Raw genomic sequence first — 13,438 nt, 5'->3', positions numbered from 1 at the left:
TATCACCAATGGATTTCATGTAACCCACCTATAGCACATCCTTTGATTGCAATGTATAAAAACAGATGAAAAACCGCCATTCTCTGGAGCATTATCCCAATCCATTGAAATTCTGCCTCCCAGCAAATGTCAACAGTTTGGCTCAAATAAACTCACAAAAATTTACAGGTTTGAATGTTTTTACATTAACAAGCTCTAATCCCCAGTTCCTCAAAATGTGATTATGTCTAGAGATAGGGCCTTTGACAAGGTAATTAAGGTTAAATGAGAACATATGGATGGGCTGTTATCCAATCTGACTGGTGTCATAATAAGAGACAATTTGAACACACAAAGAGACACCAACAAGAGAAGAAAGCCCATGTGAGGATGCCGCAAAGGGTAGTCAGGACCACCTGCAAGCCAAGGAGAGAGGCCTCAGGAAAAAACAACCCTGCTGACATCCTGATCTCAGATTACTAGTCTCCTGAACTGACTAAATAAATTTCTGGTGCAAGCTGCCCAGCCTGGTGCTTTGTTATGGCAACCCTGACTAACTAATGCAGGTCCTAGAGCTAAAGATAAATAGTATTAATAATGGTCAGGGAACAACTGGCTCAGAGCGCCTTTGGAAAAATAAGAGTGACCTTGTGGTTAGTCTAATGTGGTTGTAACAGACAAAAAGGCATCAGAACAGAAGATAATCTTGTCCTTAATGCAAACCTTGTGCTTTCGCTCAGAGGTCATCTTGGGATGCACATATTTAAGCACAATGCACATGAAGTAATAACTCCTGCTTAGTTTATAAAGATGAAATACAAATAGGAAGAAGAAAAAAGAGAAAGAAGGAGGAGGAAGAATTGGGAAAGAGCTAAACCAAGCATGTCAAACTCGAGGCCCGCAACGAATATTTTTTGCGGCCCAGCCAAAATAACGGTATGTATGTCATGACTTAATTTTTACAATGTCCTGCTATACATAATTATTAATAATGAACGACAACGTTTGCTAATGACTGATTACTATAATTGTGTTGCATTCATTTCCCTTGTACCCCTTGCAAGCAGGTGCACAATTTCTCTCCACTAATACTAGCAGTGAATATTCTAGCAGCCGATTGCCACGTCATTAGTCTTGGACTAATTTGTTTGGTGTGTGCAACAGGAAATATTTTGCTTTCAGAGTACCAGAAAAATAGGTTTATTTGTGTTACACTTATTAATTTGTGCAGTTATTCAGTGTCTGGTAAATTAATGTTCAAGAAAAATATATTTTTATTAAAATGTTCTATTATTTTATGTTAATGATTACTCATTTATTTCAGCCTTTTGTATTCAGCACGTCTCTATCAAAATAAACCTATGTTTCTATGAAAATTGAAGCTTTTGTTTTTTTATGGCCACATAAACTTAAACCTTGTTTATTTGGCCCGTGTTAGCCTTTAATTTTGACTTGCTTGAGTTAAATCTTTTAAGTATTAACTCATCTAATTTCTAGAACCACCCTATGAGGAACTAAATGTACCAGTATTGTCCCCACTTTGCATAGGAGGAAACTCAATAACAGAAAGATTAAGTTAATTGTCTAGAGGCACACAGTAAGTGGAAGAGCTAAAATAAATAGCAGGTCCATAAGAAAGAATCACAAGAAAATTTAAATTTAAATTTTTAAAGACTCTATTTTCTAGTACTACTCTTACATTTTGTTACTAATTGAGTAGAAAAGAACCTTACCTTAATTTACATTTTCAGATAGACAAGGGCGGATATTGGCTCTGATTCATTTCTTATCTTGTGTTTCTATGTGCTCATTTTTAAACAAGCAAAAGTAACATACACTCAAATTATAACACATCAGGCTTATTCTGGCAAAACAACCCATTGTCTTCTTCTGCTTCTACCCTTGACCCCATTGCAAAATCCACACAATCTGATATAATAGGGAGAGAGGAAGGAATAGGAAAATTTGAATAAACTGTGTGGTTTTAAGCTTAATGAAAGCATGGCTTACGTTTTGAACAATGATTCTTTGTGGTTATCCCAAATCCTATTTGTATACTGAACTCTAAACATGGTTGCATTTCAATACAAGTATGCAAACCAGTGAACAAATTATATTTTGTGACTCTATCTTTACCAATGGAAAAGATCATGTCGCTACAATTATTCCAATACAGAAATACACAAAGGTGGTGTATACAGAAATAAATTGTTAAAGATCATGAAATGCAATCAATTTAAAATTATTTTTGGCAATAAAAATAATATTGGTCAGTGCTCTCTGGAAATAAAGTGCATTAATGATAAGCACATGTTTCAAAATTTAACTCCTTTTTCTACCCCAATCCAATAAGAGAGAATGCTCTAGGTTGAAATTCATATGGCCTGAAGAAAAGTTACCTGCTGTGAATGCTAAATAAGGAGACTGTGGAAAGGAAGGGAAAGCATCCTATGGGTGTCAGAAACTGCATAAGAGAAAGAATAATTCTACAGCTGAGGGATGTGGGTTCCTTCTTTATGAATAAGCCTCTGTAGGCTTTGCTTAGGTATCTATTATTTATTAAGCTCCTGAGTGTGTTTGCTGCAGGTGGATTCTTTTGAGAAAGAAACAGAAAAATCTAAAGTTTAAAAAAATATCAGATTTAGAATAGTTGAAAAGAGGAAGAAAAAGATTCTATAGATTTGGGTTAACTGTTATCTCCATAAGGTACATGATTTATTGCCAAATTCACCATGTCAATGCTAGTGATACTTTTTTTATTATTAGCAGGGAGCATATTATGACAGACAAATTGAATTTGTTTTATTGAAAATCAGAATTGAATGAGTTCAGATAATGTCTTTTAACTTTCTTAATTTACTCCATTCACTCAAATTTTATCATTGTGAGTTGGAGAATATGCACTACTTTTACTTTCCCTTTGAATTACAGGCCTCAGTTAAATACACAAACAGCATTACTGAATATTGTCAGATCACAACTATTGCTAATAGAAAGAATATTTACACAGGTAAGACTCATTTAAGGTCACATGAAATGTCACTTTTTTAAAAAACATGGTAATAGAGACATATTTGCTGTTATATAATTTACTTATATAGATGCCGTTAGTAGTCAACTTTATGTGGGTCTCAAAAAAACAACAACCCCAAAACATGACATTTTCAAATTATCTTAGTTGTTGTAGGTTTAAAGATACATAAGGAAGTCAGGTTGTAACTTAGCAACTACTCAGCCAGGCAGCTGGAATTCCAGTATAGTTTATTCAAGACACATACTAACCTTGGAGTACTGACAGCAGCTCTCACACCCAACAACAACACCTGCAGAAGCCTGTTCAGTAGTCAACCTCTAAGGCTGCCTATGACAAGGACTCCATCTCAACTTCTGACTGGGCTGATCATCATCTCTGTTTCTGCTGCTTCTCTGACTGCATTATGACTTCTGAAGCCTCAATGGGTCTCTTAGCTTCTGCTCTCTTTTTAAAATTTTCCTCCAGAAATTCCAAAGAGAGATCAGCTTTGTGAGTCGGTCATCACACAATATTGACCATCCTTATTGGGCAGAGTGTAGTAATGGGCCACTTCATAGATGAATGAATAGTACTTTAGCTTTCCATCTTGGTTCAAGGATCAATCCCTTCAATTTAAGTCATCTGGCCCCTAAGAGAAGGAGTCACGTGATACAAAAGCATGATGGTCCAGTGAGTATATAAACACTTCCCGCTGCTTTTCACAAAATGAGGCTATAAACATGGAAACTTTTCTTGGAAGAGTTTCTGGGCATGGTGGACACATAGAGGAATGTGGTCTTCTCTCCAGTGTATGCTTTCTTTGAAGAAATCGGTGACATTAAAGTTTAAAATTTTAAAAACAACAGTGCTGGTTTTATCCTCCCACACAAAAGTTGTGATTACACTTAGTTATTTTCAGGATTTTCTTGCTTTCAACATAGATTTAATTCTCTATTAATGTATTGCTACATAATTGTGATGTAGATTTCATGTTTATGGCCTTCTTTACCGATAAAAATAATCCTTGTTTTGTTTATTTCTTGCAGAGTGCCTGCTATATAGAAGGTACTAACTAGATATTGATCAAACCCATGAAACAAATCAATGATAGAAACATTTGGGTTGATTTTACTAAGGAGAGCCTCAACTTCAAATCTGAAAAGTGAGAAAACCAGTTTGGCAGGAGCAGGAGTCCTGGGCATCGAGTCTATTGGGCAGACACACTGTTAACCTAGAGACAAGAACATTTCCTTCTAAGCCATAAACTTGTTCAGGATTCCAGGAATGTGGGAAGGGCAGGAACAATAGGAGTATAGCAGAGACCCTACCAAAAGATTAATAAAGTGGAACCTTAACCAGAAGGCTACCTTGCTAGACAACAGTAGACATCCCCCTAGCTTAATATAAGATGTGATACAATCAACTGCCCCACATCAACATATTCATGACTCATTCTTACAAATGTAGTTTTTGTAAATGTTCAAATGTAAATGCATACATATTTCCAATAACTTTTTAGGGAATAACACTGTGTCTTGGGGCATTTCATATGGTGATGCAATTAAACTGGCACTATTGGTTATTGAATCCCCCAAAATTAATATCATGTAAAATAAAATACAAATTTAATACTAATAAATATTTGATAAAACTATTATTAAAATACACAGTGAATATATTAATATGTAAATATAACTGGATGTTTATTGGTTTTTCCTACCTGGTCATAGATATATTCAATAAATTGTTTTATAACAGTGTCCTGATTATGCACAGGCATAAACTCAGAGTTGTTTGCATTCCCTAGCTATTAGGACTTATAAAATTTATATACATAAACATTATTTCTATTACGATTGGCTTATTAGAATGTGCACATACATGAATCCTATTGATTCTCTGTGTGTGTACATATGTGTGTGTGTATCCTATCTAATAATAGACAAACATGGTAATTAACCATAGCTCTGACACGCTTCCCATTGGCTAATCAGGGCGATATGCAAATTAACTGCCAACCAAGAGGGCTGCTGTCAGCCAGGCAGCTGAAGCAAACAGGAGGCTTGCTTGCTCCAGTGATGGAGGAAGCCAAGGTTCCCCGCCTGCCGCTGCCAGTCTCTGAGCTGCACTCTACGCAACAATGTTGCAATTATAGAAGCTAAACAAACCCCAGAAACCTGCTTTCAGCAACTGAGGTCTAAGAGTTGGAGCTGAGCCTCAGAGCTAAAGCCAGCTTACAGCTCCAGTGACAGCCATAGAAGGTAAATAAATCCTAGAATTAAAAAAAGAAAAAAGAAAAAAAGGAGAGGTTGGGAGAGTCAGTCACCCGCCAGCCTTAAAACAGCCCTCAGCCCCTCACCCAGACTGGCCAGGCACCCAAGCAGGACCCCCACCCCTGATCCAGGACACCCTTCAGGGCAAACCAGCTGGTCCCCACCCGTGCACCAGGCCTCTATACCAATAAAAGGGTAATGTGCTAATTAGACTTTGCCATCGTAGGCCCAATCCCATGGGGAGCAGGCCTAAGCCAGCAGGTGGTCATCCCCTGAGGGGTCCCAGACTGCGAGAGGGCCCAGGCCGGGCTGAGGGACCCTCCCCTCACGGCTGAGTGCACAAATATATTCCTGAGGTAGAACGGAAGAAGCCAGCAACTGGGAAAGACCAATCAATGAGCACAGACTAAAAAGTGCCCCCAAAAGCCTGCTCCTTCAAGCCAAAGGTTCAAGGAAAGGGCAAGCTAACAAGACAGAAAACTCAACTTCCACACGCAGTATCAGTGGAGAACACGGGGTGTCTGAACTTCCACCCCAGCCCAGCAGTAATGAAGCACCCTTCCCTGTCCCCTTCCCCACTGGGGTGCAGCCAGTGGAGGCCCTGTGCAGTCAGGGCTTTCTCCCCCACCCCCCAAAGGTAATGAGGCCACCCCCGGCCCCAGGGTCAGGGGAAGCTGCCTGGAGAGCAATAATAAGAGCAATCGCAGGCAATTATAAATGCTTCACCAGGTAGCCCTCAGTCAAGGACTCAGGCCCACAGGGCTGGTCTTGCTCCTCTGCTAATCTGATCCGTAGCCCAGGCTCCTCCACCTGGAAGGCTCCTTACTGGGGAACTTGACACTTTCCTCCGCTCTGAGTACACAGCACTTTTCTACTCCTAGCCCTTCCCTCCTTTCCTGCGCCCACCCGACCCTTGGGTTCATAAAATGGCAAGAGCCTTCAGTTCAGCAGAGATGATGCCCAGACTCTCACATCCGTGTTGATCCACATGACCCTCAACTGGCACCCAATTCCAGAAAAAGCGAGAGCCAGCACTTTCTCTGGTTTAGCCATTCATTTATCCTACCCACGTAAGTGATTCAAAGCTTGACTGCTGCATTTATTTTTTTGTTGTTTTTTTTAAAATATATTTTATTGATTTTTTACAGAGAGGAAGGGAAAGGGATAGAGAGTTAGAAACATCGATGAGAGAGAAACATCGATCAGCTGCCTCCTGCACATTCCCTACTGGGGATGTGCCCGCAACCAAGGTACATGCCCTTGTCCGGAATCGAACCTTCGACCTTTCAGTCCGCAGGCCGGCGCTCTATCCACTGAGCCAAACCGGTCAGGGCTAATTTGGCTTGTTGCTTTAATAGGCAACACCTGGCGACGCCTCTTCCTTCAGCTTAGCTAGCACCCCTCCCAGGGAGGGAGGTATGGAAGGCCTGGTCAGGAGCCAGAACTCCCACACCCACCAGTGTCCCTCTTCCGCTGTTGGAGGGGTATCCGAGAAAGCTGGCCATAGTAGGAGGTTTAAAGAAGGTGCAGGATCTCATAACATAACACTCAAAATGTCCAAGTTTCCATCAAAAATCACACTAAATCCAAGAACCGGGAAGATCTCAAACGATAATAAAAAGACGTCAGAGATAATAGGATTACCTGACAAAGATTTTAGAGAAACCAACATAAAAACATTTCAGAGCAATTACAAGTACACCTGAAAGACGTTTTTCAAAAAGGAAACCTCAGCAAAGAAATAATGTCAGCAAATAGAAGACATGAAGAAAAAGTAAGTATTCTTGTAATATCAAGAAGGAGGAAAGAAAACACATAGGTCGTTACAATAGACTTTTCTTCTCTTGAGTTTTAAATTATGTTGAAGCAACATAATTTAATTATGTCTGATATGATTCTAAATGGAGAGAGTACAGGAACATAAAGGATAGTAAGTTTTCTATGTTTTATTCAAACTAGTAAAACGAGAACTTCAGAAGAAGTTTTCTAAGTTTTGCACATGTAACATAATACTAGAGCAACCACTCCAAGGTCTATACAAAGAGATACACTAAAAAATAATATAGATAAATAAAAATAGAATTTAAAAATTGTTCAAGTACCCTCCGAGAAGGAGAAAAATAAAGAGAATACAAAAAGAAAACAAAAATATTAAATGGCAGACTTAAATCCTAATATATTGATCATTGTATTAATGTAATTGGTCTAAATACACCAATTAAAAGACCACTCCCTTCCCCCTAAAAAAACACAAACTACAATAACTCAATACAAAATGAATAAAAAAGATTCATTATAACTATTAAGAAAATTTAATTCATATTTTAAAATTCTCAGAAAAGAAATTTCTAGACCAGATGGTTTCACTAAAGAATTGTACCAAACATTGAAAGAAGAATTAACTACACAATCTCTTCCAGAATGCAGAAGAGCAAGGAATACTTCTCAATTTATTTTATAAGGCTAGTGTTACACTGGGACACACACAGTAAAAAAAAAAAAAAAGAAGAAGAAGAAGAAGAAAGAAAGCTGTAAACCATGATTTGCAAACCACATATCCAACAAAGGGCTAGTATTGAAAATATAAAAACAACTGTCAAAACTCACCAGTAAAAAAAAATAAATAAACAATCCCATTAGAAAACTGGCAAAAGATATGAAGAGACATTTTACTGATGACTATAAGCATATGAAAAAAGTTCAACATGATCAACAATCAGGAAATTGCAACATGAAAACCACAATGAGGTATAACTATACCATTTCAAAATGGCAACATTAAAAAAAAAAAAAGGAGTGACACTAAATGTTAGCAAGGATTCAAGAAACTGGATCACTCAGTGATTGCTGGTGGGAATGTGAAATGGTACAGCCACTCTGGGGGCAGATTGAGAGTTTCTTAAAAAGCTAAACATGCAATTACTACACAACCCAGCAATTGCATTCCTAGGTATTTACCCCAGAGAAATGAAGACTTATGTTCACACAAAAACCGATACATGAATGTTTACAGCAGCTTTATTCATAATAGCCAAAAACTGGAAACATCCCAGATATCTGTCACTCAGCAAATGATTAAATGAACTGTGGTATAGCTACCTTGTATGTCGTGTAATACTGTTCTGTAATAAAAATGTATGGACCTTTGATACTTGCCACAACTTGGATAAATCTCCAGATAATAATATGTAGGAGATGGGTGGAGTCAATCCAAAAAAAAGTTATACACTGATTCCATTATGCAACCTTTTTGAAATGATAAAATTATAGAGATGGAGAGCAGATTAGTAATTATCAGAGGTTAAGAAGTGATAAGGGTGGATGTGGATGTAGCTATCAAAGGCACCAGGAGGGATCTTGGTGATAATAGGAAGTTATGTATCTTGACTCTGTCAATATCTTAGATATGATGGGTACTAGAGTTTTACAAAATGTTACCATTGGGGAAAATGTGTAAAGCATACAAAAGATCTCTCCGTATTATTCCTTACAACTGCGTGTGAATCTACAATTACTCAAAATTAAAATTCTATTTTTAAAACTTTTTTTTAAATGCAAGGGAAAAGATGACAGTCCTCAGCCAGTTAACATGACAAGGAAATACTTGGGGGGGGGGGGCGATGACAGTGCCTTTGGTCCCAGACTATGACACCACAATTTTTCTCAAACTACAAAAAGGGGTTATTTTACATTGAATTTCATAAAGCATGTTAACTTCCTAGCATCCAATGTTTATGGCCCACAGGAATTTGGTTCTCCCTTTTGATTCTACAATTCTGATACAAATTAAATGTAGGCTGATCCAACTAGGAGTTGCTAAACCCCATAAAGCAATTATAGTCATAAAGAGATGCTGAAAATTGATACTGAAACTGTTCAACCCACAACCTCCTCCCACCCCTCCACCTCCTTCACACACACACAAAGTGCTTGCCTTCTGTGCATGTGCTGAGATGTGTCCCAGGGAACCGTGGGTTGCATGAAGTTCTTGATTTTAAATTCTCCATTAAATATAAGTCAAGAACAAACTATTACCGTGACTTTCTGAATAACTACAGCACAAAATAACTAATGAAACAGACATGCCCTGTTTCTCCATCTTTCATAGCTTGGGGCATTATCCTTTTGTATGCAGATGAGGGTCCAACACTAAGGAACAGTTACGTAAAGACTGACCGTTGGCCCTGGAGGGGTAGCTCATTTGGTTAGTGTCCTCCTGATGGTCCAATCCCCAGTCAGAGCACATATATGAATCAACCAATGAATGCATAAATAAGTGAAACAACAGATGGATGCTTCTCTCTCTCTTTCTCTCTCTAAAACCAATTAAAATAATTTTAAAAAAAGACTGACCCATGGGAAGTTATTGACCTTTTCTCTTTTCACCGTCACTTCTTTTTTTTTTCCAAGATAATAAATACCATAGCCATGGTTCTGCTGCAAATCTGTATTTTCCCTCACCCCAGGTGTAGTAAACTAAAAATATAAGCAGAGGCAGATTGAGGAAGGAGGGTGGCAGTTCAGGGGGAGGATATTCCTGATCTGCCTCCACAATTTAAAAAGTCTCAAAACAGAGTGTCAATTATTTAATGTACTAATTTGAAATGTTTGGAAAACAAACATGCAGAGCATGAAAACAGTTCATCGTAGTTTCCAGTCAAGTCAGTTCTCAGTTTTACACTCTAATCCTTTTCTTAGTAATTCAGTGCTTTTTTAGTTACTAAATTATTACAAATGTGTTTTTCTCTTTGTGGAGAGCTTGGTTAAAATAAGATTATGAAAAGGAACACTGTCTTCTTGTGACTAAATTATAGAAAGCTGTTATCATAATCAAATTGCCTAAATGTTAAAAATAGTCTCACTTCCTCAAAACTCTGCACACAACTGAAAACCAATCTGAGGTAGAATGAGTAGATGAAATTTACATCCATCAGTTCAAATAAAGTGTAGCCTCCACTAGAGACCTGTTTTCTTCAAGTTGTGGATTTAAAAAGCTATTCACATAACCTAATTATCTCTACAGCCCAGTATTCAACAAATAGCACAATAAATAGTAACACCATCATTTTTAATTTGATATATAATTGAAGTCATGTGACAGAACATAAATTATAGCATTTACAGTATGCTGTTTTCATAACAAAAATAATTTGTTGAAAAAATAAAACAGCTATTTTTGTGATTTTCCCTCAGACTTAGACCAGCATTCCAGTGGCTCTAGGTGTTCGATTTTTTTGTAACCAAACACTACTATTAATAACACCTCAATATAAAAACAAAATGTTTTCACAATAAAGCAGGTCTCTCACCCACCTTCTTCTCCCACAAAATGCTACTTGTATTCCAGCTTGTGTCCTCCTCCCTAAGTAAATCTGCTGTTAATTTTGTGGCTTGGGGAACAGGTATTTGTCTACAGGGCTGGACAAATGACTGAATAAGCACATAATTCTTTTAAATAAGCAGGACATTCCAACACAGCCCGCATAACAACTTCTAGGTACTCAATCTTGTGACCCAGAACTATCTGCAAATTTTCTGCTCTTATTCACTCACTCACATTCAAAGGAATGTCCTCACATATTTATGACTGGGAGAAAAAATCAAAGTCTCTGATGTTCAAGTCTTACAAGATAAAATTTTGTCTCAGGAGCTGTGACTGAGAAATTTTTTCATCTAATGAAAGTATAGCAAGTTTTTGACCTCAGCAAAGGTCAAGGAAAGCATGGGGGAAGTCAATGTTTGACTTTAATCATTCTGGAAGCTTTTTTTAAAAATATATTTTATTGATTTTTTTTATAGAGAGGAAGGGAGAGGAAGAGTTAGAAACATCGATGAGGGAGAAACATCTACCAGCTGCCTCCTGCACACCCCCTACTGGGGATGTGCCCGAAACTAAGGTACATGCCCTTGACTGGAATCCAACCTGGGACCCTTCAGTCCGCAGGCTGACACTCTATCCACTGAGCCAAACAGGTTAGGGCCATTCTGGAAATTTTTTATTTAAGTCAGCAACTATTTACTGGGAGCACACTCTTTGCTAGGTACTATATGAGGAATAGCAGTCAGCATAGCCAGGCATGGTCCCAACAGTATAGATTGTCTAATCAAAGACAATCATCAACACATTGAGCAGCAAGCTACTTCGGGGACATCTTTAGGAGTCAGCAACATGACAGAAGACAGCAAGACCCCAATCAAGAACTAGCAGACTGCCCTTCTTGACAACCCCTTCCCTAACCAGACCAGACCAGGAACTGTTGGCAGAATTAGCTGGACTTCCACTGCTGTGAGGAGACAATGACCACTGAAATGGGTGATGTCTCCATGTGTGAATGCTACCAGTAGGTGTACTAGTCCCTCTGCCATGTCCTGGGTGTCTGCCTGGGATGATCACAGGGCAGAAGGCACATTTCCTGAAAAGATCTGAACTGGCTCCACCCCGCCCCTCCTCTGTCCTCCACACTTTTCCCAGGGAGGTGAAGGGGGACCTGGGTATATCCTATCCTGAGATCCTGAAATATGGCTTAACTCATAATAAATATTTGTTGGAAAAGTGTAAAAGAAAGACAATTATCAAGCAGGTATTACAAGTAGAAAAAGTATGACAAAAGTAGCTCTGGCTGGGTGGCTCGGTTGGAGTATTTTCCTGTACACCAAAAGGTTGCAGGTTCAATTCCCTGTCAGAGCAAATACCCAGGTTGTGGGTTTGGTCCCTGATCAGGATGCAACTAATTGATGTTTCTCTCTCTCTCTCTCTCTCTCTCTCTCTCTCTCTCTCTCTCTCTCTCTCTCTCTCTCTCTCTCTCCCTCTCCCTTCCTCTCTCTTTAAAATCAATAAAAACAGCCCAGCCCGACCAGTGTGGCCTGGTGATTGTCAATCTATGAACCAGAAAGTCATGGTTTGATTCTGGTCTGGGCATATGCCCAGTTTGCAGGCTTCATCTCCAGTGTGGGGCGTGCAGGAGGCAGGCAATCAATGATTCTCTCTCATCATTGATGTTTCTATCTCTCTCTCCCTCTACCTTCCTCAATGAAATCAATAAAATCAATAATAATAATTTTTTAAAAAAAAACACATAGCCCAGTGCCAAGACTGACCAGCAGATCCTAAGCGATGGATGAATGGATTACTCTGACACAGCATTTGCTGTGAAAGAGAGGGCTAAGGGACAGCCTGGCTAAAGGAACCAGGCAGCCTCAATTGCCTGCCTCATTAGGCTTTTATTGTAGCAGCAGTTTGAAATAAAGTTTATATTTTAGATACAATCAGTAAGGTAAGTAATATTGGGAGGACACATTTTTTTGTAATGTCCTTTAAGCAAGGACACCCAAAGATTAAGTATAAGGATTCCAGTAAACACCCAAGAGGTCTGCACCTGCACAGACTTGTTTGGAAAGGTCAAGGAATAATTAGGGGCACCGCCTTTGACACTCCCCTAAGTCGGAATTCCAATAAACAGGGCAGGTGGCCTTCCGCACATTTCCCTTGTCTCAGAATGTCCTCCTTACAAACTTTCCAACCAAGTCTCACATGCTCCCCAACAGCCCAGCCGGTATTGCTCAATTGGTTGAGCATCATCCCATGAACCAAAAGGTCACTGGTTTGATTCCTGGTCAGGACACATGCTTGGCTTGTGGGCTCAATTCCCAGTGGGGGGCCTACAGGAGGCAGCTGATTGAGTTTTTCTCACATCGATGTTTCCCTTTCTCTCTCCCTCTCCCTTCCTCTCTCTCTAAAATAACATAAATCTTTTCTTTTAAAATCAATGAAAACATATCCTCAGGTGAGGATAAAAAAAAATTAGACAAAAGTAATAAAAATATGGCACTGGATGCAAGGTTCACTCTTTGAATGTTGGGATTATATAACCCAGATGCCATATCTTTATTTTCTCAATCATGAGAATCCTTTCCCCTTCGCTTCTTTGAGATCTTTTTTATTTTATTTGTTTTCTTTTTCTTTTTTTTAAAAAAAAAATATGGAATGCTTCACGAATTTGCATGTCATTCTTGCGCAGGGGCCATGCTAATCTTCTCTGTATCGTTCCAATTTTAGTATATGTGCTGCCGAAGCAAGCACCTTTGAGATCTTTTTTAATAAGACATATTTTTTTGTGTTTCCTCAAACCAGCTGTAAACAAGATCTATGAAAGTAATATGCTATATCATGTAG

Source organism: Myotis davidii, unplaced genomic scaffold, assembly GCF_000327345.1.
Source record: "Myotis davidii unplaced genomic scaffold, ASM32734v1 scaffold334, whole genome shotgun sequence".
In the NCBI taxonomy this organism is placed as follows: domain Eukaryota; kingdom Metazoa; phylum Chordata; class Mammalia; order Chiroptera; family Vespertilionidae; genus Myotis; species Myotis davidii.
This window is presented reverse-complemented; position numbering follows the sequence as displayed.